Source organism: Agelaius phoeniceus, chromosome 3 (assembly GCF_051311805.1).
Source record: "Agelaius phoeniceus isolate bAgePho1 chromosome 3, bAgePho1.hap1, whole genome shotgun sequence".
NCBI classification, from domain to species: Eukaryota; Metazoa; Chordata; class Aves; order Passeriformes; family Icteridae; genus Agelaius; species Agelaius phoeniceus.
This window is the reverse complement of record NC_135267.1, coordinates 67,946,072-67,969,858: the sequence shown is the minus strand read 5'-3', so window position 1 is coordinate 67,969,858 and position 23,787 is coordinate 67,946,072. Positions and strand designations below refer to the sequence as shown.

General features: G+C 36.3%; 1 protein-coding gene across 4 annotated transcripts in view; it reads right to left on the bottom strand.

The window, feature by feature from the left end:
* LOC129118551 (SAM and SH3 domain-containing protein 1) overlaps positions 1–23,787 on the bottom strand; it is a 535,571-nt gene that overhangs the window by 396,416 nt on the left and 115,368 nt on the right. The window lies entirely within an intron of this gene.

Genomic DNA, 23,787 nt, shown 5'->3' with positions numbered 1-23,787 from the left:
AAGCCATATAGGCCTTCTAAGGACACTGTGAGTGATGAACTGATTATATGAGGAAAATGCCTCCTTTATTATCTTTAGGAAATGGCTCAGTGCAGTGGCTATTTCTATGAGATCTGTGACAGAGAAGTGCCTGGAGAGAGCACTGTGGTTTCTTTTCAAAGAAACAGTTGAAAGAGGAGCAAAATCATCAGCTAAGGGCCTGGATCTGCAGAGTGACAAGCTTACCTCATGCTGTTTCAAGTGCAACTGGAGCTGCCACCTTTCTCAATTTCATATCTTTCATGAAGTTTAGTAGTGCAAAATTCAACACAGAACTAACTCATAAGCTTGGCCAATACTGTAAGCAGTTTCAGCCACGATATGTGATTTTTGAGGTTGTTTTCTGCAGTGCCAGGGGGATACTCTGATCCATGTGGGGCCCTTCCAACTCAATCATATTCTATGATGCTCAATGCTGAGCTACATGGCTGGACAGAAGATGACAGGTGTTAACACCAAGCCTGTGGAAATCCCAGGGTCTGAGATGCTGCAGAAGAGAAAATACCATCGTAACCATTGCGAAAAAGAAAACATTCAGGCCTTGGAATAATGAGCCTAGGATCAAGAACAGCCCTTGACAATAGCAAACCTGAAGCTTTTCCAGGCTTCTCAGCTCCTCTAGCAGTAATAAATTAGTTATTCAACTGTGTCCAGAGCTGAGGAAGCCAAAGAGTGTTACAAGCTGGAGAACTATGCAGGCAGCCCTAAAAGCCAGGGAACTAGTGATCTGCCACAGTAGTCTCCTGAGAAGTACAATCAGTAGGGAGAAGTTAAGTCTACAGAGGAATATAAAGTCACTTTTTTCCCGCCAAAGTAACAAATTTGTAGAATTCAAAGAAGAGGAGAAACAAAATCCGGTCACAAAATAAGAGTGCATCTGTCCTTCACATAAGTAAGCCCTGACATAGAAGAGACAGAGCACATGGCCAGCGTTTGGTTTCACACTAAGCTTGACTTGGTCTTTTGTTGTGGTCAACAACAATTTCTTCACTTGATGTACTCTTACATTCTATGAGACAACAGAACTCTACACTCATGTGAGAACAGACAGACATTTGAGAAACAAATACATTTGCAAGTCTACTAAACTAATTAGTAAAACTGAAAGGTAGTGACTAATTGTCTTTGAAGTTTTTCCCTCTCCTGAATACATCACCTACAAAGAATACAGTAATCTTGTAACTGATTTGTTTGCTCAGATCCAAGCCTCTGGTTGCTATATCCTGACACTGATTTACCAGGGTTAATCCACAGGAGCATTTTAGGATGACCTAAAGATATTTTGTAGAATAGCCTGCAGGTCTACTTTTAGTTATGCTGTCCTTGCAAAATTTCATCTGCTGAGCTGATCAAACATCTCAGCTCCTCTTTTGTTTTTAGGCAACTGGCAGCAAAAGTCCCATTTGGGAATCCTGGGGTGCCTTCTTCTGTGTGTACCCAGCCCAATGCAAATGAAACCCAAGATCAAATGCAGTACTGAAAAATGTCTCGGAGGACTGTAAGTGAGAAAGCCCTCTAGATTTGACTTTGTGATTGTAGCAGTACCTACAGTCCCTGAGGCAGCAGATGAAGTTACAGGATAGTGCAGATGAGGACAGGCCAGTTTTTCTGAGGCTCTTTCCAAGACACAGTATCTTCTGTCACAGTGCCTAGCTAGAGCTAGTTTATCAGAGATTCTGCTGCCAGTTCACAACTGCATTTGCTCAGAGAAAGTACTCTGTTACATAAGCAAAGCCAATCTATGCCAGGAATTTTCAAATAACAGCATCCAAGGCCACAGCCTGTAGAGCAGAACCCATAATAATTCTTGTATCATGTACATCAATAACACATTAAACAAATATAGAATCTTTGTAGACATTTATTAAAAGAGAAATCAATACAAGAATTGGACTGTCCATACCATAAACATCAGTCATTGGTTCTCAATGCTTTAATAATTAATTAATACTTTCTTAAAAAAAAAAAAAAAGAGGTAGCTAAACCACCCCAAAATGTGCAAGTTGAACAATCTATAAAATAAAAGTATAAAATGAAATGCTATTGAAAAATTTGGATTGACTAATCAAGAATAATTATTGTTTAAAAAATACCACAGCTCTTCCACAATGCTTGCAAGGACATTAGCATTAATGTACATACCTAACCTCATATTATGAGCCTTAAATTTAAATTACTTAACTCACTGCTGATTGTATAATATCTGCAAGGTGCTCCTGTCGTCATTCTACTCCTTTTCTGAAAGTTAAAGGAGAGAAAAGCTAAAAAAAAAGGAAGCAGGTGTTAGACTTGGGAAGTTGAAGGTTTTTTTCTATATTTTCTTCCACAAACTTTTTTCATTATTTGCATTTATGGTATTTTAGATATGTAATCTTAGCAGACCTCCTGAATGCAGCAGGAAGAATTAGAGAAAGGAGAGCAAATTGTACAAAAAGCAGAGCTATAGACAATAGTTAAGGAAAGCACAAACATTGTAATTGTGCTACATATTAGTGTGACTCTATATAGAAAAAAACTGAATAATTTTACATTATATTAAAGAAAGCATCTGCTCTTCCTACAATGATTATTTTTACTGAGAAGTCTCTCTCCTAAAAAAATTCCCAACTTTTTAACAAGTCATGCCCACTTTCCACAGGAATTCTGAGTTTGACCTGTTCTATTGCATTAGGTTATCAGTGCTGCTCTGGAACCACAACAGAGACTATCTGTGTGTCCAACAGTTTGACAGAGCACCCCTGTCATTTCCCTCATGCCTAAAACCAGAACCATTAGCTGGATGCTGCAGGTAACACTGCTAAATGAAACATGGTTTTCCTGTTGCAATGAAAGTACTGCAGCATTCAAGTTCTGCTTTTAGGCAACAGTATCTAACTATGAAGGTGGTAAAGGTAAGGGAATAATATGACTAAATAATTGTGGGGTTTTTTACTTATTTTGAAAGCCCACAATATTCAGCAGATGAACATACTTACGGAGAGAAAATTCTGTTCATAAGAAATGTCAATACATCTTATTAAGTGAGAGTGCAGTAGCATGTCTCTGATATTATTAAATTCACAGCTTTGATAAACAGCCTACAAATTACCTCTTGAAGGGAGCCGCATAATAATACCTGAAGCGTTAAGAGACGAAATGGAGTTTAATTAAGTGTTGCCCAGCTAAATCACACAGATAAAAACTCAGGAAAGTGGTAAAAATACTGAGGACTTCCATCTCTGCATGGAGGTGTAAGACAGAGTTGCCAGGCAAAAGGCTGTATCTGAAAATATACTGAGCTATAGTGGGTTATACTCCATCACTTCCTGATGAGCAAAAGCTCCCATTCTCATTCCTCCCTTTCCACATGCAACATTCATTTGCTCTCCCTTGTATTTAGAGGAGAAAAGCAGTATCATAAAACAAGGAAACACTAGTAAGGCTGAACTGCATATACTCAAATTAACATTTAATACTTTTAAAAATACACAAAGCTGTAGTGCAATGCACATTTAGTAGCCCAGCAGGAAAGACTTGGGGAAATAAAAAAAAAAAAGACATAAACACAGATGGAACCACCATGGAAAAAAGGTACCAAGGTTATACTGGGGTTAAAAAGCGATGGTACTCAAACATCTTTTGCAGAATTTATAGATTTTTAAAACAACTGGCTGATTTTTTTGCCATGATGCTGAAAATTCTAACATCACACACTGCTTTCGCTAAGTATCACAATGAACGTGTCTTTATTAATAATGAGAAATACAATAATTAATAATATAATAAATCAAATTATTTTAAATATTAAAAACTATTATGTAGCATATACCATTTTTTATGTTTAATTTATTATTACATAGAATATTATTTATTAATGATTAATTAATAATAGATTATTAAGTACCACCTATCTTCTAGAACTACATAGCTTCCCACTAAGAAAAAAAAGTTAAGTACCCTAATACTTTTAGAAAGAATACAAATTTTTTAATGTATCAAGAGTCCAACATCTGTAGGAACAGGGAGGTTCTCAAAAAGTGTGTTGCTGCAGAGCTCCAGTACTTACTTACATCCTGCAGGTTACAATGAGCCTGCATTTGACTTTGCCTCATTATGAATAATTGACTGAAACCATTTAATAGAATCCTAAAATATCTCAAATTGGAAGGCAGCCACAAGAATCATCAAGACAAATCCCTGCTCCTTCCAAACCACCTAGAACTAATCCATATAACTAGAAGTTTCTAGATGATGCTCCTCAATATATGGTTTATTTCTATTGCCCTAATTTAACAAATGAACTTTCAGAAGCAGAAGCACATTAACAGTCTCCTAAATTTACCAAAAATTTTAAAAATTACTTGTGTAAACAATACATCAGTCACTTGATAGGATATAAATTTCTAGACTTTTATGACTGTGAGAAATAATTCCAATTCCTGTTTTTCTCCACCCTGATTCCTAAGTTAAAATGTGCCTTCAGTAAACACAAAATTATGTACAATGCCTAACAGTTTGAAAACAGACCAGACATGAATTTAGAAGGGAGTCATCTTCATAGAAAGACCATCCCAACTACATCACACACAAATAACCCAAGCGAATTTTCACTGAAGTCAAGGACTCCAAAGCAATGCACCTGCCCTTCAGAAACAAGCTCAGGCAGATATGGTAACAACTCCTGCAGTTTTCTCTTTGCCTAATGAATAAACAAAGGCTCTTTAAAGTGTTTCATGTAACATAATCCCACAGAAATATTTCTTCTGAGAAATTTCATGTTTCTTGAGAGTGTGGGCTAGTCAAATGCTAACCTAAAGCTCCAAGAAGGCAAGTGCTGGTGCTTCTCTAGTGAGTCAGTCCCTTAAATGGAGACTCAGCAGTCAAAACAGAGAAGAATTTCTGCACAAATTGCCAGTACTAATAATAGAGACAAGGTGTCATCTCCTAATTAGCACACCAACAATTGAATATTGATTAGAGTTTGTCACTTTCAAAATAATTGAATCCATTTTGCCTCTAACAGTCAAGAGTGTTAAGGATTTGTAATAAAGAAAGAATCTTCAGTTGAGGAATGCTTCATCAGCTTTCCTATTGTGTTCTGTATGCTGAAAGACACATTCAAAATATTTCCTCCTATTTGATAATTTTCCCTATTTTTTGGTTCCCAAAGAGAAAACACCTGGGATATGCTGGGTGCATAGAATTAATGCATATCTTCTTGTTTCTACATACAAAAACAGTGCAAAGGATTTAAGAGATTAAAAACCTAGAATTAATACTGCTAAAATGTTACATAATTTACTGGAAATTGGGATACAATTATAAGGGTTGTACAGCAACCCTATGAAAGCCCAGTAACATGAAACAGAAGGGGGGTTTTCCTGCTGGATTTCCCCCCACACCAGTTATATTTTTTTGGAGACAATTAAATCCTGAGAAATAGTAGTACTTCAGATAAACTGGAGAAAGAATCTCTGGGAAGGTATCTGCCTGATTAACAGTCAAAACAAGTTAAAGGTATAATCCTGCTTGCTGACTGGGAAAAAAAGAGCCACTGACCTTAAAATGCTTTCTTATTGGGAGTGACAGGAGTATAAGGAGATGAGACCAAAATCCAAGTCCTAAAAGGACAACTGAAATTAAATTGAATGCTACTCAGAAACATCCCCTTTGAGTGATTTTAGTTCTTCTTTAGTTCCCTCAGTTTCACATGTATGCCTCACAAAATATAAGATTGATTATAAAACAGTAGATTTAAAAATAATAAGTAATCTTTCCAAGTTCCACCTCATTTCTACGATTTCATGTTTACAAGAGAGGTTACTTCATGAATTAAAAGTTCACACGTGATAAAATATACGTTCTACATGCACATGTGATTTTCCAAGACTAATTTTTTAAGAATAGATATTATTTTAATATAATTTAAATTTATAAAGAACAGGGATTCAAACAATGCATTTATAAAAAAAACCCAAAATCATTCTGAATCCATGATCTTATACTTAACAAAACAATTTTGTGATGTTCGCTTCCCAGACGTTCAAGTAACCAGAAAACTACAACTTCCTATTCACACAAGTGACTTCTCAGTTCTACCTTGTCCACCCCGAAAGAAGTGCAAGAACTTAAAACCATTAAACCTGAGAAGCAATTTCTGTGGTTAAAAGGCAATTTAGGCATAACAAAATGAGGTGTTGCTGGTCAAAAAAATAGTGGTATTTATTTTACCTTATTTAACTAACAGGGAAATTCATAGGTATTCCTTTCTATTCTACCTTTCTTTCAATATGGAAGTTGCCCTCTGCAACTTATGCACCAGCTGGAGAGAAATGGTGACACATATCCACCAAATACACCTTTTTCTCTCACAGAAGGTGCCTTCTGTGCTTGGATTTTGAGGGAGAATATTCTGGATGGAAAAGTCAATTTTTCATTAAAAGTCACTGAAGCTTATCTTTAAATTGGTGCCAAAAATGGTTCTTGCATTGCAACCTTTTGTGTCCGGATTCATCATGTAGGGAATTTTTACAGCAAATTCCATACCTCCTGCAAAGCATGGTTTAAAATGGAAGCTCCAATACAATATTAGCAATGGCCATGCCATGATAAGAGAGAAGAGAATACAATAATTGTTATAGTTTGCTAAACTCCACCTGGAGGACCTGATGGCTAAATGGATTACTTGCTAACTTTTCACCTCTGGGATTCCAGCCCTGACTGGAGTGACTGAAAATCATTCTGATCAGTCAAGTGAAAAAAGACCAAAGTGAAATTAGACTGGTGGTTTCAGATCAGTTCCCTCAGTGCTGTACTTCCAAATCACAAAACCACAGCACGTTGAATGCTGCTAGCAGGGGAGAAACTGAGAGGCTTTGAGGCTTAATGAGCATGAATCCAGCTGCCTATCCAGCTCACAAACACCTTAACACAGACTATAACCACCCCATACAAACAGGCACAAAGTAGAATAAATGACTGTGGATTACCATACAAATTAAGCAGGAGGAATCCCTTGTGAACTTGTATTGAAATGCCTGCACTGCAATCACAATAATAAAATTGTTAATCATATTAGATTAATTCTGACAGCCAGATGATATTTTGGTAAATGTTTAAACCAAGTCCCTAACAGTATTTCAATATTTCTATTTTAAAAAAGAAATGCCTTCCTCTTTTCATTGCACTCACAAAAACTGAACAGTCCTAGCATATCCTATGACCCACATGTACAAGAATTATTTCAATTTAAAAAGGGGAAAACTGGGGAACAAAGAGGTTGGAGAGTTTTTATCCATAGATTTTTGAGGCCAAAAAAGGACAATGTGATCGACTAATCTGATGTTAGACCTTCCACCATCTCTGTACAAAGCTGGACAGTGAAAATCAATCAAGAAAACTGCTGTTGCCATGCTAGAATGCAAGATTTCAAACCTCAGCTCAATTTCCTGTTAATTTATGGAACTAGGCATAGAAAATTTGCCTTGAAGCCAGTGTTTTACTGCAGATAAAACAGTCTTGCCCTGTGCTGCTGTCTTTGGCTGTAGCTCAGCCAGCAAAGATAGAAAAAAATCCCACTTTCTACAGTGAGACAACTTAAATGGGAAAGAGAGCCGGCATATATTACATGTGTATTAATGCTCCATTAAATGACTGCTTGGAACCAGTCAGAAGAAAGACCTCTGTCACAGTTTGAATATTTGAGGGCTAGGTTTTTTCCCTTTGGTAATTCCTTTTTTTCCTTGGCTAAAATCATATAAGGTTGCTTCTTTATGGCAGAACCTGCAGAAAATACTCATTTGCTACACAAACACAAGTGACAGTGTAGGTATAGAAGAAACTGTGATTTTTACACTGGGACTGAGATGTCTCAAAAAGAAATCTCATCAAGAATGTTGCCAGTAAAAAGGAACATTTTTATTCATGAGATTATTATTTGGGTGTATCTAGCACATTGTCATGATTTTCATTAAATGAAAAATCAACTGATTTGGTAAAGGTAAAAACAGAGCCTGTGAATTTCTCTAGGGCATCAGGCATCATTCCTCACACAAAAGTGATGTTGGTTTTGCACCTCAGAGCATTCTCAATTCTCACATCCGAGGAACAAACACGAGTTCTTATGAAGCAGCCACAGCAGCCCAGCTTCAGTTTACAGAATTCTGACATTATTCTTCTCCCCAACCAACCATCTTCCATGCTCTGCTTAACGAGATTAGGGAATATTAGCAAATATTCAACATTTGACTGCTGTGAAAATGTGAGAGAAAAAATTAGAAGTCGATTGAAACATCCTGTGTATGCGGAAGATTTTCAAATATGGTTCACTGCAGAAGGCTTGATTAGCTATACATGATTGCAATCACTAATTCTCTTCTTTAGGGTCATATGTCTGCTCAGATGCCCAGGAAATTTTTCCCTACAAAGAAAATGGGCTGTGTGTGCTCCACAACTCTTTCACTAACCTAATACTGAAAAGCCTTCTTAAACACTGTTTCTGACCATAGCTCATGCAAGGAGTTTCCTGTCTGGAATTACCGGTCTTTATTTATTATTTATTACTTTATAGGATTTTTCTTAATCTATTTTTAAATGGTCACAGTATGAAAGTGTTTGTAGAACTTTTGTAAAACTTGCATTTAATCAAAGAGTATGCCAAAAGACTTTCTAGAAATCCAAAACCAATTCAAATTCCTGATAGCTATTTAGTTATTGGCAGAAAAATATATGGCTCCAAATTAATTTATTTCATGTATCGCAGGTACCTTATATTGCAAGATCTCTCTGTCTCTACTCTTCAGCTTCCTGTCTTTAACACCGTAGAAAGGAGACTGTATCCATATCCTGGACTTTATTTTTTTGGTTCAGTCTCTGACAACTGGAACCTGGATAACTTACTGTAGTCTATTGAAAACCATGTGACATTATTTTTCTCTGGCAAGTCATATGCATTATAATAAAAACTTTCTCAGTGAGAACTTTGGTAAAAACTCATCTGAAATTAATTGCTCTCCATACAGACACCAAAATAAGACAAAGGAGCTGATTCACTTTATCATAAAAGAAGGATCAGAATTGCTAATGGCATTTACTGCTATGCAAAAATAAGGGGTTAGATGCAAGTTAATTGCATCTGATGTTTCATCTATTTCATTATAGAAACTCATGTATTCTGCCTTAGAAGAGTACCACTACAGAAGATGATGTTATCTTTCTTTTGATGCATCACCAGAAATTAAAAATGGCTTTTTAAAGAGTCTATTGGGGAACCAACATTATCCACAATTTTTTCATCTTTTATTTCCCCAAAATGGATTTTCTTATTGATTTTGGAGCTATCATACATTTTAGTTCACAGTAGCCTAGCACACTGAAAAATTGCTGGGCACATCTATCTCTTTTGCTCTCTGCTATTTAGATTTTGGATTATGCAGTCATTCTTCTCCCAGCGTGAAAGCCTGCATCATTTTCCATCTGTGCAACCTATTAATAATATTTAGCTATACTTTCACATCAACTCTTTTTCTTATTTTCTTAAAAATAAAAATCTAAAAATCTACTTATGATTGTTTTAAATAAGCCTTTACTGTTTTGTTTCATGTAAAGAAGAGCATATTAATTTGATTCCCATTTTCCTATTTTACATGTGCAGCAGTATCCAAAATTGCTGCTGGTCCAACAAAGTACGGCTAATGGAGAAAAAAATACTCTTACAACATTTTTGTCTCAATACCTTTTCTCTTAAGAGTGGCTATCATTGAGTCTAGTTTCATTTAAGAGGTAGTCATGGGACAGGTACATTTTTCTTATCTAAATGCACCCTTGTATTACGAATCTGTGCCTATTTGTACACAAAATTTAGTTCTTGGAGCATGAACAACCTGATGTGAGAGCTACTGCCTGTGAATCAGATGGAAGGATTTACCTTAGAATGAGCTAATATAAATGTAGGGTATTTCTAAAATGCTGAGACCAAGTTGCACATTCTTCTCTCTGCCTGGATATGAGATTGTAACCTGATGCCACATCCAGGTTTGCATTTCTAGAAGTTGGGCACTGCATTCAGTCAGTTGTTATTCTGTTTGTCCTCTGTGGAAAAGCCATTGAGGGAAGAGAAGGCAATAGCATCCTTGGCACCCTAGCTTGTCTGGATATGTAACAAACACAGCATCTTCAAATCAGGACTCAGCAAAAAAGGCCTAGGAGCAAGAATCTGTATTAAGAGTGAATCCAAGATGTGATGTCATGCAAGTGTCCTAATCATGTGTAACAAAATATTTAAAATTAGTGAACCAAAAGAATAGGATGGTATGATCTTGATTTTCATGTCTTTTGCAATCTCAAATTCTAACGTGTTAGTGATAAGTATTAAGGTCTAAATATTAACATCTAAATTTATACAAACATTCATGTCTAAGGATAGAGTCTTTTATTCATTCTTCAATACCTGCAGCTAAGGTTAAATGGGAAATCAACATATCCAACACCAAAGTATGGGAATCACAAGCTGGAGGAGGGGCAGAAGTGCTCAAGGTATCATTAAGAACAACATGCCTTCCCAACAACCAGCCTCAGCCAGAGTCCTTAGCAAGCAGGGAGAGAGGGAGAATGCTTAAATTCCTGTCTTTGTGAAAAACAGTAACATTTTACCTAAGGGAGCCCTTTAGCTTATTTAACAATTCTTAGCTTTTGTTATAATAATCTTAGCTTTTGTCCAGTTTTTTTGCACAGTGGGAGCTGCATGCAAGCAGTAGTTAGAAGTTCCCATTCCCTGAATCTCCCACTACTGTGATGAGGTTATTCAAGTGGAGGCATTAAAGTCAGCCCCCATTATGCAGCAGTGTCACTCCCACTGGGTTCGTGAGAAGTGGAATTCTTCTTTCTCACAAAAAAACCCCCAATAAAACAGATTTCATATGCCAGAGGAGACCATCTCCCTACCAGCTATCTTTACTAGAAGGGCCCTTGAACACCCTTGACTTCATTTATGCAGCTGATATTGGCAAGGCTTGTTTTTTCCTCTTACTGGTGATTGTTGCTATTTTAGGGGAAATGCTGTTCGAAACAAAAGCACCTGTAATCACCGACACTTCATAAAGTGTCCTCAGGCACAAAAGCAGCCAAACAATGGATGCCTCCTCATACATTTGCATATATTTGGTTTCTTTATTCAGAGGAAGCTGTTACACATAAAGAATGGTTGAGAATGCTGATATATAAAGACAACTGCATGATATATTTAAATTAGCCTTTTCCCCCATCCCAGCAATACTGCTTAGAATGCTATTTTTAACATAGCACAAAAAGAAATTTCCACACAACTACACTGTCATGAACTGAGATTAGAGCAGCATATCCTACAAAAACCACCTCAGGTTGGTAGATGTCCAGACATGGTCCCTAATGAATTAATATTTCCACCAATGGTAGCGTTGTAGGTACACTCCCCAGACCCCAGATGATACCCTGAAAACTGAAGTTTCTCTCAGTAAATTAACAATTTTTCTTTCAAAATTATAGCAGTGTTTGCCGTTTTTTGTTTTCCTAAGGAACAATACATTTGTACATTCTTAGTGACCTCCTGCTTCTGGAATGTTGCCCAGTTAGCATCATATCACTGTACAGGAAAGGAAACCATAACTGGTCACAAGTTTTCTAAAAGTGTTCCTAAATTCTCCTCTTCCCCAAATAATATCTCAAACACCTGCAAAAGGTACCAACCCACAAAATAAAAGAACCAAATTAATTGTAGAGCTGATTACTATCTCATTACCAATATTTGGGAAAAAAGTTTTATTTAGTAAACTTTGGCTAACTTAGTATTATTATTTTAATACCAAGATGTACTTCTGAAATCAATCACCAGAACTACTGTAAAACTAAATAAAATAGTGAAGGGAAAAACAGAGCATTAAATAGTCTTATATAACAAACAGGCTTCCTTCCTCTATTTGCAAATATGTAAAATATTAATCATCTTCTAAAAAAATAAACCAGAAAATTGTTGCAAGCTTATAGGTCTCATGCAGCCTATAAAAGCATTACCATTTTGTAGTTGTAATTAATTCTCCCAAACCAAATATATTCAGGAACAGTTATGTTCATTTTGCCCTCTTGCTACTACCACCCTTAATCTGAAACAATTATTTCACTTTCTTCTCGGGTGCCTGCTCCCAAAGCAGTAATCACACTCCTCAGCATTAATTGTACTGCATTTAACAAGCCAAACTCTCTTTGTACCCTGCGCATGGCAGACTTTCTGTTTTTTAATTACCCTAGCTCCACCTGTCCCAGTTGAAATTCATTTTCCATGAGCATGGTTAAACAAAACTGTCAGGTGAGTCCTTGCACCATGCTGTACATGATGAATGCTCACCTATCTCTACCCAAATGCAGTTTTTAAGTGGCTAACAACATAGGCTTTTTATGGACTCAGCTCTGATACATGGGGTTCTAGTATGTTTGGGTTTTTTCTACGTTGTTAATTTGTCATTGAAGGGACCAGCTCAGTGCAGATACTGGTGTCCCATAAGGCTAAAAACAACTCCAAATCCCAGAACTTCTCTATCCCTAAGGCCATGTACACAGCACATAGCATTAGAGTGTAAGGCTGGGCCCATATTGTATGTCCTTGATCCAAGGACACATGTTCATGACAACAGTGACAGCAACTGGTATAATTTTTACTATTAGTATTATTATTTCTAGTGTGTGGGGTTTTTTCAGTTCAACATACTCATACCAAAACCAAAAAAAGAACCCCGTGTTGCAGCCCACCACTGTAGCACTTATATGCTAGAAAATGAAGTTTATCTGCAATATGCAGCACACAGATGCCCTATGAAAGCATATGGGACTGTTTGAAAGTGCAAAGCCCGTGGGAGTTAATTGCTACCAGCACTGTCCAAACTAGTGGCCAGGAATGGTATTTGGAGCTCTCTGTTTCCTAAGCCATACGTGACCATTGTCTTAAAGAGGACATCAAAGCTCAACAGAAAGCATGCTATAAATTAGAGACCATGCTAAAAATCAAGCAGTACAATCTACACAAGTACTTACAAGCAATACAAAGCAATGATTCTGCACTTCCTAAAACTAAGTTTCATTCCGTTTTTGTTATTATAATCTTCAAGTTCATCATATTTTCCTCATCCTACTATCTCAATCCTCTTCCTCTGTTGACAGTAAAGAAACCTCTTAAATTTGTGTCAACTGCAAAAACAGAGTATTAAAATTTACTAGAATTTAATGAGAAATACTAATTACTCCATTAACTTCCTGATTTTTAGGAAATCCCACTTCGCCCTCAAACCAATATTTTTTTAATACAGTCCACTATCACATCCCATTAGCCAGGTCTTACGCTTCCTAACATTCCATATACTAATCTTCATCTTCCCTGGTTTAATAAGTAATTTTTGTTATTCCTCTCTACAGATAACTTGTTACACATCGATATTATTCCTGTCATTACAGATTCCCTCAAAATTATTAATTCCAAACTGGCAAACCTATTTGCAAATGTCCTCTGAAATCTGGGGTATAAATTTTGTAGTTCTCCAGAACTGAACACACTAAGCTCTATAAATTCAGATGCAGTAATTCTCATTCTCATACAATCTATAATCCTTGTGTTTTTGATCAGTGCAGCCTTATAGAGTAGAAAATCCAATTCTTCATTACTCCTTTATTCACACAGGTAAAGAAAGTTAAGAAAAACTTAAAGCTAAAGTTTTATAAGGATTTAAAAGGCGTGTAAAGTATAAATCAGTCTTTTACAGTACGACAACTTTTATTACACTTTCATGGCAGTCTCTTTTGTGCTGTCTTAATACTCTTCAATTAGTTATTTAAACACATGCTTTGGTTCAGAACATCACAACAAGGATAATGTAGGCTGGTGACAATAAACACATGAAACTTTTTGAGCTTTTCAAATTTTGACCCTAGGGATGACCTGCTGCTGAGTCCAAATTGTCTTGTTAAGTCAATCACTTGGATGATTACTAATTATTTTTCCTAAAAAAACCATCCTACTTCAAAACTAACTTCTCAGCTGGTCTCCCTAGCCACTTTCAAGAGCTCCTGAATTTGACATATCTCTAAGAGAAGTAATTGAGAAATGGAAGGTAAAATACAGCCTCTGTCAGGGGAGGGAGCAGATAAGGTCATACATTGATAAGGGATTTTACCTTTTTGCATTTGCAAGCTTGCAAAAGGACCATTGGCTGACACAAAGTTGTGAGCTCCTGATTCATTCCAGGATGTACTCCACTTCCTGGCAGTTCAGGCAGATTTCTTTTTCAATAATTTGCTTAGTGGAAAAAGGCAAACATATTTGCTCCCTTTTCCCTATGAAGGAAATAGGTTCAACTGTGGCATGTCTCCAAGAAGCACTCCTTTCCTCCAGCAAATCACAAACTGGGACACCAGATTCACTGAAACTTTTTACTATCCTCAACTTGTTTGTGCCAGACACATTTGGAAGCTATTCAAAAGTGAATTTAAAGAGTTTTGTGCCTCTAGTTACATGATAGTGCTTTGGGTTGTTTTGGTTTTGATATTTTTTCTTAAAAGGAGAGGATTTGCTTTTTCTTCATTCATTGAAATCATAAAATACCTTTAAGAATATATTTTCCCTCTTTTTACCTCTTGTTCTATTAAAAGACACAGTTTAACAAAAAGCATATCCCAATAAGTATTCCACAAAATAACAAAACCTCTGAGCTTATTCTTCTCTCAAAAGCTGAAAGAAAATAATAGGAGCTAGAGACTTTGATGATAAAAAAGCTTTATCTCTGTGCAGTCTATTCCTTATTTATCCATTCGTCCATTCATCCTCCCATCCCCTTTGACTGTAATAATTATCTCTGCAAGACTAAAAGAAAAGATTACTTTTTAAAGTCAGTTTTGATCCTTTTCCTTTGCCAGAACTTCTTAACCAAGCTTCCTCTGTCTCCCTGGAATTAAATGAAAGCCATATGCTGAAAACACATAACTTGAAGACTCCTTCAATATTAGCAACGTTTTGACTTGCACTGGGAGAACAACACTTAGAAGAAAAAAACCCCAAAGAGCTCCTTTTCAGAAGCAACTCCTGACCTACCACTATTGTGCAGAATCACAGAAGAATTGGTTTTGGAGCCAAATCTACCAAGTAATCAGATAGATATTCCTTCCTCTCTCCCAAAGACAGCTAATTGAAGATCTGTGGAAAAAAAATTCCCACGTTTACATTTAGAGAGGCAAAAATACAGTCTATTTATGGTCTGTCTGAAAATATCCATGTACACGGAAACATGCACTGCACCTTGCCAGATTTAGTTTCTGATATCAGATGCAAAGCAATATGTGTGAGCATGCAGTTTACACAGGAGGAATGCTTTCACAGGAAAAAAACCCCAGCAAATCCTTCAATTGCTCCATCTCAGCAATGCAGTCCTGCAGCACAATGATTTCTGAGAAGTAGCCCTACATTCTCTCTGAAAAATAACTCATCATTTTATACCAGAAAGCTCTGGCCAGACTGAAATCCCTCAGTCTCAGGATGGATTCAATCATAAACACCTAAAGGGAAGTTATACAAGAGATTCCAGGAAAAAAAAAAATTTCTACGTCTGAAAAACAGCTCTTTAGGTCTTCTCTGTATATCACAAATTAAATTCCAATAAAGAAAAGCCATTTTGTTCTATAGAATAAGAGAAGTAAACTCCTATCAGGTGTATTAGCACTTATTGTTTTGAAGTACTGTTTCCTAAATAGTGAAAATTCACTCCACTTTTACTAGCACTTGGTAATGCTGGTGAAAATCTCAGGATTTTTTTCATAATCTGCACCTATTTTTAAAGAGTGTTAACAACTACCCTATTATGGTAACTCCAGCAAGTAAAGTATTTTAAAAAAGCAAGCTTTTGTTGCAGGTTTTATATTATTTTTTCAAAAAGCTATGACTAGAGAAAATTCTAGAAAAGATAGAGAGCTTTTTTATATAGACTGTGTTAATTAATGACTGTGGTCATTACCACCTATAATTCTTCTTCTGTGAGTCTCTGCATCTTAGCTACACTTCCCAAGCTACTGAGGATGGATTCACGTTCACTTCCCCAGTAGGAGACCAGAACATCTCATTTTATTTCAGTGGGTTTCATCACAAATTACTTTTGCCTGAATGCCCTTCTCTAAAATCTCACTAAAGCTTTTCACAGGCAAAATTATTTCACCATTTATAGTTTCTCTTCTTTTAATTAATAACCTAGGATATAATTGCAATATGACATTTCAGAGAGTGCAATTACAGTTTAATAAACCATGTGGGGCATTTAAAGGCAAAGTGCCCTAGGTTTTCAAGTACTCTGCATTATTTGCATACTCTTTGACATGCTTTGTGCTTTAGTCTGATGTGGCTTTTCTAATTAGAAATAAACATAAGTTAATCATTCAAGAGGCAAAGGGAAAGGCACAGTCAGAAAAAAAACCCCACCTGTTTTGCAGTTATACGTTTATTCCATGCCATAATTTAGACACAGTTTATCCCCCCCTTATTTTTTTCTTTTTTCCCAAATGGACTGAAGAAATAGAGTGACATTGACAAGGAGGGAAAAAACCCCCACAAATAATACAGAAACCTTAAAACAGAAGAATGTTCTGTTAATGTTTCTTCAGGAGTCTATATATAATCACCTCTGTCCACATTAGGTTTTCTGAGCAGTACCTTGTAGAGTTCTTCCACAGAGAACAATAAACACAGTTACTTAACCAGATGATTCAGAAAGGAAGAATTTGATAAGGATATCACCCAAGTTCTAAGTGGACTCCACATGACTCATTTGTCACTTAAGAAAATCAATGGCATCATTCCATTACTCATTCTCTAATATTTTGGGACTATCTCCAGTGGGGATAATTATTTGGGAAAAAAGTACAATCAAATTATCTAGGAACAAGGTCAGATGTTCATACAACTGAAAGATTTTATTAAATAAAGCAAGTGTTTAGCTACTGTCGTGCAGGAAAGCTCAGATAAAAAATAAGGAAGGTGTGAGCATAGGAAGTTGTTGACAGACTTGATAGTACTAAGCAAAAAAAAAAAAAAAAAAAAACAAACCAAATAAAGTAGTCATAATACTGAATAAATGCTGGCCTAAAGTATGTAATTTAGCCTCCACTTCCAAACGACTATTTTCCAAAGTAAGTCACAACCAGAATTGTCAAGATCTTTGAGTGCTCTCAGGACATCAGGCATCTGACAGGCATCTCAGGAACTTCTCAAAATGACTACCTTTGATAATAATTTTCCCTTAAAATATGATATTTTCCTACTTCAGACCACTTCTTAAGTTAACTATTTTCACAATAAATATTTATTGTGATGAAACACACTCTGAAAATTATTATTGGAAAATGAAGAAACTGGACCAACTCCCTAAGGAAAAATCACTAGGTATTTTTTCAAAGAGAGAGAAAATAAAGTTATTTTTATTCTTACAGTAATGACAGGATAGGAAATGATGTATCATCTATTTTTTGCTGTTCTCTATTTCCTTTTGTAAAATCTTACCTCAAAATATTGATTTTCCACTATTATCCCAATCAATTGTTAATTTTTCTAACAAAATGTGGGTAAATTAGCAAGCTAAGGGTTTTGAGAAGCATGCAGTGTGTCTTCCTTCTTGCTGTGTGTATATTCCAGGTACCTCAATTATTATTTGACTACTTCATTCTATTTCTCTTTTTCTATTTCTTTTTATCTTTTTTTGGGTGTTTTATATTGTGTCATTTAATTGTTTGCTAAAATGGGCCGCTTAAGGAATACCAATTGTTCACTCAGACCCTCAACATTCTTAGCACTAATTTAATGGCCTTGAAACACAGAGCTACAAGCTATGTTTAGTTATGTTCAGCACTACACACATTATTTAACCTTAAAAAACCTTCACAGTAGTATAACAGACTGGAAAGAACTTTCCCTTTTTCCCCCCCTCTTCAATTTGTTACTCTCACCTAATAAAGAACTTTTAAAATGCAATGTCTTTAAATCCACAGCTGCTAGGAGAACCATAGAAAAGCATGTGACCACCAGGTGCTTTACCTTATGCTTGTACTGGGAGATTTTCTTTGCTAATTTCCCATTAAACTTTTAATGAAGTAGTTTTGTTCAGAGGGTGGTCAAAAGTAGTTGGTACTTCTATAAAGAGCAAACACACACATGGCTCCCCCCCCCAGTTCTAGTAAATGGAAACCAGTTGCTGTTTGTGCTCATGTCCCCAGCACCTGTGGGAGCTGCTACCAAGGCAGATGGCCAAGAGGAGGATGAAAAGAAGACGGATGAAGGGAATAAGGAACCAGACGGACAATCCAAGATGGTATTCATCTAATTCTTCACGGTTCTATTTTTCTGTTTCTTCCCTTCTGCCTCTCTGTCTGCTCCAGACTGAAAATCAGTTGCCTCCTTTCAAGACATTTTACAATTTCACAAGCAAACTAAATAAAAACATTAATTCTGCTTTAATGTAGCTCAAAATGGTGAGCAAAATAAGAGTTCATTGATAATAGCAAAAATGCTAAACAAAACACTTTTATTCCTGAAAAAAGGGCTTTCTTGTTATGTAACTCTCCCATCATATAGGCAATTCTTTTTTTCACAACAGTCCAACAATATTTGGAATTTATTTTCCTCAGTTTCAGAAAACCCCTGCCTTTTATTTCTGTTTCTCAACCTCCTTACTCCATTCCTGAAACCTGTTCTAATACGCATGTAAACCATTACTAAAAAGCATATAATTAGACTTAAATCAATAGCTGGATGTCTGGATTGTGCAGTGGCAAAAGTCAGGCAATTCACAGAAATAGCCCCTGAGGAATATCCTCTGCTGCTCTACAAGGCTTTAGGTTTTACTTTCCGCCTTTTGACTGATTAATACAAAATGTACCTTGGCATTTTTGCTGCTTATAATGAAAAAGGTTTTCAACATTCAGCAAGATAGGCTTACATTTGCCCAATATTTCTAATCCAAACACTTCCTTAAATTTTCTGAATTACCACAACAAGATTTTTATTATTTCACACACACACATTCTCTGTTGGTAAAAGCAGTAGCTGTTTAATGTTTTTTAATGAGAATTAAAAATCTGTTTATTTGATTTAATCAGCTCATTGAGCATTCTCTTTGTTCCTCTAATCCCTTGAATGGGGATGTCAAGGCATGTGATAGCACACAGCCGTGACAATAATCTCAGGAGGTTATCTATCGCTGCCATTTATAATAACTAATGCATTTTACTACTAACGAGACAGCCATACTCATTACAGGGGAAATCTACTCCTCCCCATGCATAAGAGCAAGAGCAGCAGCTGGCTTTGGGCAAGGAATTATGGAGGTCTTTTGTGTATAGAACCCATTTACAAAATGGGAGCTGGCTCTGTAGCCCTCTGGAAAGGCCCAGTCACTCGATCACATCTTTTTGTTCAGCATCTAGACTAAGGAGCAGATCGTAATTATCTCTTAGTTTACCTTCCTCCTGTTATACCACATTCAGAAGCTGCCATGGACTCACTGCTGTACTCTGCCACTGAGTATGAGTGCTATGGGACTCACCAGGAAAAAGAACCTTCCATATGCAGTCAAGGACAGCTTTCAGGATATACCCGCACATGGCATATCTAACATTAGACTTTGAATGAATAAGTGTATGAAGTAAAAATCATGCTCATTTTTACTTCAAAGATTAGAACCTTCAATTACCCTACTCTGCAAAAGAAACTCTTTTCAGGGTTGCTTAGCACCAGCAAAGACCACCAGAACTTTAATCAGGGCAAACCGGCAAACCTCTTTTAGCTGTTTCAATCTAATTTTAGTTTCTTGCACAGAAAACTAAATGTTTTTGTCCACAATCAGTTGATACATCTATGTAAAAGCTATGTTAGGGTAAAAGATACTACAACAGCAAAGAAAACTTTTTTTCTCTGGAGATGAAAATGTAGGCTGTCTCACTTATTAAGTACACCTACTATGTTTTTTTAAAGTTTCCTCCTATTCCAGTTTCCGATTCACTACAATAACCTTCCCTGATAGTCATCCTGCTTCTCTTTACAAATTCATCAGTGTCTGAAGTTGTACTTTATGATGAACAGGAAAAATCTGCAATGTGCTTCAAAGGATTGTGCAATGCTGATTAGCATTCATTTGAATGATGTGTGCACTCAACAAGGCAGGTAAAATAAGTCAATATGGTTATCATGAGTGTTCAGTCAATCAGTTTCCAGAGAACTACACAATTGTTTCAAGTAAGGCAATTTTTTGCCTCTTTTCTTAAGCTATTTAGAAAGAAAAGAGTTGAGCCATTATCCTTCAGCCTTAAAGAGAGAGGATGACTTGCTTTTCTCACTAAATTGCAGCTCCAAACTTTCAAAGAACAAAGGAAAACTAGACTGCAAGGGCAATCATAGAAGGACCATAAAGCCTTGCAGGGTTTATCACTGTCAGGTTTGAATTGTGTGGGTTTTTATGTTTTTTTTTTTTTTTTTTTCAAATCCAACAGTTACTTGCATTAGTAAAATTTTATTTTCTTTTATATGTTATCTTACATGGAGCATGTGGTTGCCTTTACCTACACAACTGAAAACACTTCTGGAATTTCTACTGAAGCTTAAGTCTGCTGTCATTTTTAAGCATTCATATTCATGTTATGCTCCATGGCTGCAGAAATGTTGTGAACATCAATCACTTAAGTCCCATCTCAAAAAAGCAGCACAATATAACTTCTGTGAAGTGACTAGGTCCTTGCTAATTGCAGCTTGAGGTAGCAGGACAAGTTCTGTTCAGCAATATGTAGAGAAATAATAAATTCCTTAAATGCAGCATTGGTACCTGAGAGCAGTAGGCAGTGTCACTGACATCAGAGCATCACCATAAAGAGCAGCAGATAAGAAAGCACATGCAGGGATGCTTATCTGTTTTTCCTAGAGGTGACATCTAAAAGAGCTCTTATTACAGAACTGAAGAAATAAGTTTGAAGAAAAATTATATCCAAATTCCCGTTAACATCTCCTAGAGATGAACCTCAGAGGCTGCAGAATCAGACTCTCCTTTTTTGACGTGATTAATGGATGTTTTTAAGCCTCTGTTTGCTAACCACAGGATCACATACCTTAATGCAGCAACCACATATACCACAAATTATTTCAAAAGAAAACAATTTCCATGCCACATTTTTTGAGTGGCATATTTAATGGCTGCTCAGTCTGATGATTTGGATATCATGTACTGTCTTTGAAGAGTGCATCATTCTGCACAGGTAATTGCACTGACTAGAAACTGCATCTCCCCATCAGAACTGATTGAGGAATTCATTCACTCCATTTGGTGGTTGGTTCGGAATCAGCTTGGGTCCCTGACTCACTTCATTAACTAAAGTCAGGTCACCTCCTGGTAAAATATTCAGGCCTTCTTGAGCAACAGTGAAAAAACACATAAGCAATTAAAGTTAGCATAAGTGTCAATTTAATCACAATGTAGTCTAGTAAGAATGGAGTTATTTCACAGATACTGGTTGTACGCCCTCAAAAGAACTTACATGCAAGAGAAGTTGTTAGGTAACAAATCCAGGGGGGTAGAAGTGACAGACACCAGATTTGCCTTGTGCAGTGAAGTGTGAAGGGAGGGGGAGCTTCTTTTCCAGTTGTAATGAATTCCATGCAAGCACATTAACAAGCCACTTACTTCTATTCTGATTTATCTTTACCATCAATTAGATAACTTTTATTTATGCCTTAGGGCTGTGCTGTGTTGGCACTTGCTGTGCACTCTTACCCCTGTGAATTTATTAGCCAGAGATGTAATTTAATCAGTGATTTCAATTTACCACCAGCAAATCACATTTACTGTCATTATTTCTGATAATGCTTTTCAACCATGTGGTGCTTTGTTGTGTTTCATTTTTAAATAGTGTCTTCGGTATTGTTAGCCTGGTCACATTAGGCCTCAACCTGTGCCAAAGAATGAGCTAGATTCCTGAGTTCCAACTCTCTACTACTCCACAACATAACACACATGTTAAAAACATAATTAAATTTTAAACTAATGCCTCATGACAGTGGCTTTTCAACCTCAGTTATAATTCTGGTACTTTCCGGATACTGGTCCCAGTGGTCTCAGCAAAATGATATCAACTCTTCCAATGATATGAATTAAACCTGTGTGACTCGGGTAAGGATGACAAAAGATAACGGAGCCACTGCTTTGAGCTTCCCCTCAGGCACCTTTTATCATTACTTTGCAATATTAACATTCCCAGTGAATCACTGGCATGTCTAGGACAGGAGCTGAAGTAGCCAAGGAGCAGTTACCACAGTAAATATGCCATCTGATTTTCAAGGTTATTCAAGTTGGTTATGCCAAAAAGCCCCTCAAGTTCCTTCCACTTTGAAGTTCCTGCAGGAGGAAAGACTTAATGAAGCTCCCACCAACCAATGCTGTTAACAGCCTTGCTTGGGAGATGAACTGAAAGAGCTGAGAAGGGCCCTAACCCACAACAAAAGAGGCCCCTACAAGGGATCCTACAGGCTCTGTTAATATTCCTCAGATATTTTCTAGGCCTCTGTTTTGCAACCTAAGGGTAATTTCCTTAAAGGCTTAATTCCTTTGTCACCTGCTTTTCTGTGGCATGGGGAAAACAAGGATCATTGTGATTTTTTAATACATAAAATAACAAAACCAAAGGAAGACTGAAGCACTTATTCCATATAAACATGACATTTATAATTTTTAAAATTCAATTCAACATGAATATCTGCTTTGCATATAAGCTCAAGGCACTGAACAAAAGGGTGCTGCAACAACAGTCTTCAAAAGAAAAGAAAGGAAAAACATTTAATGAATGGTGAAAGATGAATAAATAATGAATCAATTAGGACTTAAAAGGTGTACTCACTTATTAAAACCAGGTTCTCTCATCCCAACATTTCATGATTCTTTTTGTTTGATATTAAAATTAAAAGATTGATTACAGATTATTATTTCTAGATAATTTGCTATGTGTATAAGCTGTAATTCAGATGTTAAACATCAAGCTGTTACTCAACACTATTTTGTGTTTTATTGGCTGTGTTGGGTAAGCATAATTTTTTACTGTGGTTTCATTTACCCTACTAAGGGTTAAAAGCTGATATGGTTAATGCATCTCAAAATATATGAGAAATAAACCTCTGAATAAAGTATTTTATACCTTTTTTAATGAGTAAAGACTGTTAATAACAGCTGTGAGTGAAAGTACTTGTAAGTATTAATGTCTATTTGTTCTACAGTTTAGTTCTTCACATGCACATTTATAATTAGGAATACTTATGGAAAGAAATGCAAAACTAATCCATTAGGTAATATTGAATTGGAATAATATTTTGCTGAGGTTAAAAAGACTTCTTAACATGGTGCAAATAAGTGACAATGAAAATAACCATTCTTCAAAGGAAAGAGATATTTGAATTAATTTGGGCAATCTGAATGTTTTCTGTAAGTGAGATTTAAAATGTAAAAGTTACCATACCTACAGTATGTCTGTAGGGTTCACAAGGCTCTGTCTTATTACTTTAAATAACCTGGGTCAAATCCTCAGATGCACCAACCTACCTTTTTGGCAGGTCAATAGGAATAGATTAGGCAGACTGATCTGCCTGGCACTCCTAAACTTCACCTTTCCATCACCCAACACAACTAGTATATTAAAGGAAATAATATGGTCAGGGCTCTGTTTTACTAAGTATTGTAATCGATT